The 9,716-nt window shown below is 32.9% G+C and overlaps 1 non-coding gene across 1 annotated transcript; it reads right to left on the bottom strand.

Moving 5' to 3' along the window:
• Window positions 1-9,033: 9,033 nt before the first annotated feature.
• Window positions 9,034-9,106, bottom strand: TRNAA-AGC (transfer RNA alanine (anticodon AGC)). Its single transcript has one exon. It is a non-coding gene; the product is annotated as a tRNA-Ala (tRNA).
• Window positions 9,107-9,716: the final 610 nt, after the last annotated feature.

Below are 9,716 nucleotides of genomic sequence, written 5' to 3'. Positions count from 1 at the left end.
TCTATATGACATACATTATGCATATACATTTTCTATTTAATTAAAACATACATTCATAATGCATAATTAATTAAACACATTAAAGTGGATTGGTTTTGGCATTTTAAAGCAAGCAATTAACTAAATTATTGCATTAATAATTAAAAATAACTTGAACCGCTCTCGAGGATCACGAACAGGTCGAACCAACCCTTAAAAACGTTGAACCAGAGCCTAGCTGGTAGAAGAAAAACACCCTAACCGCCTCTTCCATCTTCTTCTTCAGTTCAGCTTGCTATCTCTTCCATTTTCGATCAATTACAACCTAAAATTGACTCTAATGACTCCATAAAAATTACAAACCTTTCTTCACTCATTAGAGCCCATACACAATAGGCTGATTACAATAATTGAATACAATGGAAGCATAAAAAAATGCCAAAACCATAAACATCCACTTTAGCAACCACAAAATTTCATTCATGAAATGGTACCCACCATGCTCAAATTAATGTAAATAAAGTGCTTAAAACTTGCTCTGATACCAATTGATGGTGTTACTATAACAAGTGCATAAGAAATTTGGATCTTAGGCATTCTAAGTCCATCAATTATAGTAAATTAGCTAGCATGTTCAAAAGCATTAAAACTCAATGAGTTTGAATACTAACCTTTTGTAGTTTAAATTTCTTTTGAGTTTGAATACTAACCTTTTGTAGTTTAAATTTCTTTTTCCTCACGAACTGGTTTCGAACCACCACTAGTGTCTTCCCTACTATTCTCCTGCCTTAGAACGGGATTGTGAAATCCGATGAGTGACTAAACTTGATAGGAATTTAGTATATGTAAAGAGAGAGTTTTGAGCGATTTTCTCAAAGTTTTTCGAGCAAACTTTCCATGTACGTTAATCACTCTATTTATATAGTCATATTTGCATGATGTTTGCATGTTCATGCAAATTTGAGATTACCAAATTTTGACACTCAAATTTGTGGGATTATATGTGGCAAGCATGCAAGTTTGAATTAACCAAATTTTGACACTCAAAATTCCACTCAAATTTTTTGGGTTTATTTGGCAAACATGCATGTTTGGTTAAACAAAATTTTGACTCTCAAAATTCCACTCAAATTTGTGGGGGCAAACATGCAAGTTTGGTTAAACCATATATTGACACAAATATTCATATAACTCAAACATGGATGTTTCCATTCGGTGAAGTCAACATTTTGACTTTCTTTAAATAATTAATTTCAAATCAAAATAATATGAAAGGATTAATTAAACAATTTAATTAAAATTTAACATTAAATAAAATGACAATCCCAATGAATTCCGGCAAATATTGATTATGAATCCCTATTCATAATTAAAATATTTAAATCTTATTTAAATATCTCCAATTCTCTCTTTTTGTTTAATTCATAATTAAAACAAAATGCAATTAAATATATCGTATATATTTAGCGTATATTCCCTAATTTGAATTCGAACACTTCGAACTCACTCGTCACACTGTTCTAAGGTTTAGTCCGATATGAGCTAGCAGGGGGACCTAATGAACCTACAGATCATGGGCTCCAACGATCCAAGATTAACCGGCTAAACTCATTAACCTTGTTAACCAACATTCGTTAACTACTAAGACACTCCACTATAGCCTAGTAGTTTCACTCCCCTCACTATAGATATATTTCTGTCCATTTAATATAACCATGATTGGTAAGTCGATCCTTCATAGGTTGTTCGTAACTAGAGCTGGGTCAATTTACCGTTTTACCCCTAAAGTTACTGCTTGTTCCTTGAGAGTCCCACTGATCATATAATGAACAATTGGTTTGTGGTCCAACCACCAAACCAAATCCCTCTCGGGCCAATGAGAGGGTGGGGCCCCTTGTTCAAGACTTGGAGTCAGTACTTGAGGGAACAACCTCTCTACTATCCCTAAAAGCGGGTAGGAGTAAATTCCATCTTACACTCTATGTCCCTAGCTATTCACCCAGTCTTACCCTTGAAATGGGAGGCTTATTGAGTCGACGAACTCGGGTCACTCACACCCATGCAAATCTAAGGATAATTTTGAATAAACAAGAGTTCATAGTTAGCTCAGAATTAAGATCGAGTTACCTAGGCCATTGAATGAAAAAATCAGTCTCAACAATAAACGACATTATAAAGTGAGAGTCGTTTTCTTCATGGTCCAATCTTATGCAATACTCATTGCATAGGACGCCCCCACTCACATGTACAGTTTAATGATCACATTGTTTATATCATATACAAAAGTGGGCCGCATCCATAATGTACTCAACCTTATCCCTGTACTATAGATCATTTTGTATCTCTACATATAGTTCAAGTAATCTTGATCCACTCTGATGTCTCTACATATACTTCAAGTTATGTTCAAGTAATCTTGATCCACTCTGATGTCTCTACATATAGTTCAAGTAATCTTGATCCACTCTGATGTCTTTACATATAGTTCAAGTAATCATACTAAACCCAACAAATACAATCAATTCTATTGATTGATATGCGGGTAAAAGAAGACTAATGGAGATGCGGGCAATCGATCCCCGTACCACTCGCATGCAAAGAGAGAACTCAACCATCTTAGCTACATCCCCACAATTCTTACATCACAAAACCCATAGGTCCCGTCATCAATAATAGTGAAAATGAAAAACTAAATAGCGAAAATGAAAGACTATCTCTCCTCATTATGTCATAAATAAAAAAAAAATTGAAAATAAATAATATATTTAACAATTGATAGTATTCTTTAGAGATGCATGGTAACGATCCTCGCACCTCTCACATGCAAAACGATTGCTCTACCCTCTGAGCTACATCCCCACAATTATCTCTGCTCATTATGTCGTAAATAAGAAAAAATTGAAAAGAAATAATATATTGTGATTTTGCTTTTCTTCAATTTTGTATAATCTGTTCAAAAGTGTGATTTTTTCTCCACAATTTCAACACTTTACATTTGGTTTGTTTAGAGATTTTTCTCGATTTCTTTATTTTGATCGCCCATGTTTGTTTGGGCTCTTTTATTTACTTCTTTTCCTTTGATCAACACTTAGAGTATTGCCAGATGAATCTCCAATTTTCCCAGACATCTCGAATTTCATCAAACTTCAGTTTATCAGATCCTCGTGAACTGTTGATTGCAGCAACAACAGTATACCACGACTCAGGTAAAGATGACATCAAAATTACTACTTTAATTTCATTTTTGAACGTAATTTCCATTGAGCTCAAATGACTGACAATCACGTTGAACTAATTTATATGATCTGCAACAAATCTACATTCAGACATTTGTATATAATTGACGACACCTTGTTCATAGCCAACGGATTTTCGTACATATTTGACAACACCTTTCATAGGCCTAATGTCGTCTTCTCTTTGATGATGTTGAACATTGTGTTTCTGGACAGCATCAACCAGATTAACATACCACGACTCAGGTAAAGATGACATCAAAATTACTACTTTAATTTCATTGTTGAACCTAATTTCCATTGAGCTCAATTGACTGACAATCACGTTGAACTAATTTATATGATCGGCAACAAATCTACATTCAGACATATGTATATAATTGACGACACCTTGTTCATAGCCAACGGATTTTCGTACATATTTGACAACACCTTTCATAGGCCTAATGTCATCTTCTCTTTGATGATGTTGAACGTTGTGTTTCTGGACAGCATCAACCAGATCAACCCTAAGGCGTGACGATCCTTGAGTTTCCACTCTTCCGCGGTCATAGTATCCGGCTTAACCCCCAAAAGGGGTTTCTAAAATCTTTATGGTACATATAATTTGATATATTCGCCTCATACCAATTATCTCGCCCTAATACTAATTTTCACTTGTAAGGCATGTTAATATTGAATTATTCTAATATTCAAGGGTTATCAAATAAACCAACAACCCAACAAAGAAACAACAAACTATTTAATTTGATATAATTGTGGTGGAGCATTTCGTGAATCGAACTCAAGACCTCTTGCACCCAAAACAAGAATCATACAACTAGACCAAATGCCCTTATAGTGAATCAATCATTTTTAGTTGTTAGTCCATGTGTTTTGTGTGCCTCAAGATTTGAAATTTATCCACATGTTTTTTTTGGGTTTTAGAACCTACTATTATTGTCACGTGAATTTCACATTGTCCATCACATAATAGAATTTGTTCTTCAAATCAATTGGATGTACTTTAATTAATATTATTAAGAAATATTGACATAAATAAAGTTCATATCCTATAATTCCTATCTTACCTTTTAGATAATGAAAAACTCGGCTCAAATTATTTTAATTGAAGCTGCATTGCCATTAAAGCATATGCATTCCTTGGGGATAGATATTGAAACAATACATTTGAATTTTAAGTAAAATTTCACCACAACTAAGTTTTTTAAAATGACTTTTATTTGATTTTTTTATAATTTTTTTATCCTTTAACTTTAGTTTTCAAAACCTACATTGATATGTCAAAATTACTTCTTTGCTACCCTTTAACAATATTTATATTGTAAAATGGGATTAACTTCTTTTTACTACTACGTTTACTTCTATCTCATGTTAAAAAACAAATGTGCTAGTAAATATAATTCCTCTTTTATTGTTATCTATACTTACTCCATTTATTCATTTTAAACAAAAGTTCACAATAATTAATAAACTCACGTGCTTAATACATTCTCTAAAAAAAACAAACTTGTTTGTATTAGGATAAATTACAATGAATAGGAAGTGAAATAATCCCAAAAATAAGTAGAAGGTTGAGAATTTCACTCAACCACACAATCAAACTTGATAGACTCATGTGCAATTCTACCCCAACAATTGCTTGAAACTTAGAAATAGTAGAGATAATGCTAGAATTTTTAAGGGGAATTTCTCAACTTGAGAGACCAATTTCAATCCTCTCAAATCTGATTTTTACATAATAATTTGAGGATATTTATAGTCTCCCCACAAAAGAAAAAGAAGTTAGTGGCCTGGATTTAATCTCAATCCCCTTAATCTCCACCAAAGAGGACGAGGTCAATTTGACCATTGCATACTCTATGAATTAAAAATAAATAAAGTTTTCTAACAACTCATCTAATGATGCTTGCAACTTCATCTTCTACTTCAACTGTGTAAATATTCACTTCTGAAACTCCAAATGGTTCTTCCTCAATTGAATAAGCATGTAACACATGAAATTTGAGTTGAACAAAGCCTATCCAATTTCATAGATGAAAAATGAATGCTTGTTGAATCTTCTTGGCTGGTCCAGTTGGAACATTTGGATAACCGTGATCCTTATCATCTTCCCCCTCTTCATAAGAATTCGTCCTCGAATCAGAAAAATCATCACCTACATCAAAAGGACTCAAGTCAGCAACATTGAAAATAGAAAGTATAATGTGCTGAAAATTCTCCAGGAAGATCATTTTATATGCATTGTATTTATTATTTCAAGGACTTGATAAGGGTTATCCCCTCTTGGATCTAACTTTGTCTTCCTTTGGGATGGAAATCGCTCCTTGCGAAAATGTATCCAAACCAAGTTATCGGGTTGAAAAATGATTTCCTTCCGTCCTTTGTTAATTCTTTAAGCAACTTTGAAATTTTGTTTCTCAATTGTCTCGTTCACCTCTTTATGCAATATTTTGATCAGACCTTACTTGTGGTGGCTTTACTCACAAAAATATTTAATTCTTAAAGTAACTTTTTGATTCTCAATTGTCTCCTTTCACCTGTTTATGCAATGTACTCATCAGATCTTCCTTACTTGTGGTTGCTTTACTCACAAAAATATTAGAATAAATAGGAAGCAAAGAAAGAGGCGTAGGTGGATTAAATTCATAAACATCTTCAAAAGGAGAACAATGAGTGGTACTATGAATTACTCTAAAGGAGAACGGTACTAGAATTGCTCTATTATATGTCATCTCTACAAATGGCAAACATTCGTCCCAAGACTTAATATTCTTACAAATAATAGGCAGATTAAATCCATAAACATCTTCAGAAGGAGAACAATGAGTGGTACTATGAATTGCTCTAAACGAGAATGGTACTATGAATTGCTCTATTATATGCCATCGCTACAAATGGCAAACATTAGTCCCAAGACTTAATATATTCTTAGAAATCATAGGCAGTAATCCAATTTATCCCACACCATAGTTTTGACTTAAAAATTTATAGTCCCAAGACTTAATATATTCTTAGAAATAATAGGCAATAATCCAATTTATCCCACACCATACTTTTCAAGAGTGACTTAAAAATTTAACATCTATATCTTTTTGTGTGTAGCAAACTACATTTAAACGCGCATACAATCCATTTAAAATATCTCATTAAGGCACCACAATATTATAGAGCATTTAGGGATATAGAGCGGGGTATTCGTGGTATCGATCCCCATACCAATCGCATGCAAAAAGAGCACTCTACCATCTTAGCTACATCCCCACAATTCTTACATAACAAAACCCCAAACTTCCCGACATCAATAATAATGAAAATGAAATAATATTTCTACTTATTATGTCAAAAATAAGGAAAAATTGAATAGAAATAAAATATTAATAACGTATAGTTTCATTATGTCATAAATAAGAAAATATTGAAAAGAAATAATGCATTTAATAATATAGTCTTCCTTTGGGGATGGGGGGTATCGATCCCCATACCTCTCACATGCAAAGAGTACTCTATCATTTGAGTTAAATCCCCACAATTCTAGCATCACAAAACCCTAAATTTTCCATGATCAATAAGGCTCTACCATCTGAGCTACATCCCCACAATTATCCGTAATCATTATGTTGTAAATAAGAAAAAATTGAAAAGAAATAATATATTTAGTAATCAATTCATTTGGAGAAGCAAGGTACCGATCCCGTACTTTCCACGTGGAAAGCTCTACCATCTAAGCTACATCCCCACAATTCTTACATCAGAAAACCCAAAACGTCCCGTCATCAATAATTGTGAAAATGAAAAAATATCTCTGCTCATTATGTCATAAATAAGGAAAGATTGAATTAAAATATTAATAACAATTAGTTTCTTTTTGAGAGGTGGGGTATGGATTCCTTACATTACAAAATAAGGAAAGATTGAATTAAAATATTAATAACAATTAGTTTCTTTTTGAGAGGTGGGGTATGGATTCCTTACATTACAAAACCCTACGTCATCAATAAAAGTAAAAATGAAAAACTATCTTTGCTCTCATAAATAAGGAAAGATTTAATAGAAATAAAATAATGAAAAACTATCTCTCCTCACTAGGTCATAAATAAGTAGAGATTTAATAGAAATAAAATATTAATAACAAATAATTTCTTTTGGAGATGTGGGGTATCGATCCTCATACCTCTCGCATGCAAAGAGTGCATTAAACCATCTCACCTACATCCCCACAATTCTTACACCACAAAATCCTAAATGTCCCATCATCAATAATAGTGAAAATGAAAAACTACATTTGCTCATTATGTCATAAATAAGTTAATAATTGATATTTTTCCTTTGGAGATGCATGACAGCGATCCCCAACGTCCCATCATCAACAATAGTGAAAATGAAATAGGATATTTGGTAGTAGAATTCCTTTAGAGATGCAGGGTCTCGATGCCCGTACTTCTCACATGCGAAGCGAGTGCTCTACCATCTAAGCTACATCCCCACAATTCTTATGTCATAAAATCTTAAACCTACCATTACATATAATAGTGAAAATAAAAAAATATCTATGCTCAATATGTCAAAATAAGAAAAGATTGAATAGAAATAAACTTCTGAGCTACATCCCCACCATTCTTACATCAGAAAACTTTAAATTCATCAATAATAGTGAAAACGAAAACAAATAGTTTCTTCTAGAGATGCAAATGCAAAGTATCGATCCCCGTACCTCTCGCATGCTAAGCAAACGCTTTACTATCTAAGCTACATCCCCACAATTCGTATATCACAAAACTCTAAATTTTCTGTCATCAATAATAGTGAAAATATCGCTACCCATCATGTCATGAATATGGAAAAATTGAATAGAAATAAAATATTAATAACAGCATATTAAGCGAGCACTCTACCATTTGAGCTACATCCCCACAATTTTAATATCACAAAACCCTAAATATTTAGTCATCAATAATAGTGAAAATGAAAAACTATCTCTACACATTATGTCATAATAAAAATAAATTGAAAAGAAATAATATATTTAATAATTGATAGTTATCCTTTAGAGATGCAGGGTACCAGTCCCCATACTCTCGCATGCAAAGCGCTCTACCATCTAAGCTACATCCCCATGATTTTTACTTCACAAAACATTAAATTTTTCGTCATCAATAAAAGTAAAAATGAAAAAATATATCTATTAATCATGTCATAAATAAGGAATGATGTCATAAATAAGGAAAAATTAAATAGAAATAAATTATTAATAAAAAATAGTTTCTTTTGGAGATGTGGGGTATCAATCCCCAAACCTCTCACATGCTAAGCGAGCACGCTACCATCTGAGTTACATACCCACATTACTTGCACCACAAAATCTTAAATTTTTCGTCATCAATAATAGTGAAAATGAAGAAATATCGCTACTCAACGTGTCATGACTAAGGAAAAATTGAAAAGAAATAACATATTTAATAATAGATAGTTTTATTTTAGAGATGCGGGGTATCAATCCCCGTACCTCTTGCATGCAAAGGGAGCGCTCTACCATCTAAGCTACATCCCCAAGATTCTTACGTCACAAAACCCTAAATGTCTTGTCAACAATAATAGTGAAAATGAAAAAATATTGCTACTATAACAAATAGTTTCTTTTAGAGATGCGAGTATGGATCCCCATACCTCTCACATGCTAAGAAAGCATCTAAAATCTAATCTACATTTCCATCATTCTTACATCATGGAACCCTAAACGTCCGGTCATCAATAATAGTAAAAATAAAAAAATATCTCGTCCCGTCATAAATAAGGAAAGATTGAATAGAATTTCTTTTGGAGATGCGGGGTATCGATCCCCATACCTCTCGCATGCTAAGCGAGCGCTCTACCATCTGAGCTACATCCCCACAATTCTTGCATCACAAAACCCTAAATTTTCCATCATCTATAATAGTGAAAATGAAGAAATATCGCTACTTAACATGTCATGAATAAGGAAAAATTGAAAAGAAATAACATATTTAATAATAAATAGTTTTATTTTGGAGATGCAAGGTATCAATCCCCATACCTCTCGCATGCAAAGCAAGCGCTCTACCATCTAAGCCATATCCCCACGATTCTTACATCACAAAACCCTAAACATCTCGTCATCAATAATAGTGAAAATGAAAAACTATCCCTGCTCGTTATGTCGTAAATATGAAAATTTTGAAAAGAAATAATATATTTAATAATCCATTCATTTGGAGATGCAAGGTATTGATCCCCGTACTATCCACACGAGAAGTGAGCGCTCTACCATTTGATCTACATCTGCACAAGTCTTACATTAGAAAATCTTAGATGTCCCGTCATCAATAATTGTGTAAATGAAAAAATATCTCGGCTCTTATGTCATAAATAAGGAAAGATTGAATAGAAATAAAATATGAATAACAAATAGTTTCTTTTGAAGATGCAGGGTATAGATCCCCGTACCTTTCGCATGCTACGCAAGCGCTCTACCATCTGGCT

Source organism: Cucurbita pepo, chromosome 3 (assembly GCF_057944985.1).
Source record: "Cucurbita pepo subsp. pepo isolate OVF chromosome 3, ASM5794498v1, whole genome shotgun sequence".
In the NCBI taxonomy this organism is placed as follows: Eukaryota; Viridiplantae; Streptophyta; class Magnoliopsida; order Cucurbitales; family Cucurbitaceae; genus Cucurbita; species Cucurbita pepo.
The sequence above is the reverse complement of the archived record's forward strand: the minus strand, read 5'-3'. Positions and strand labels throughout refer to the sequence as shown.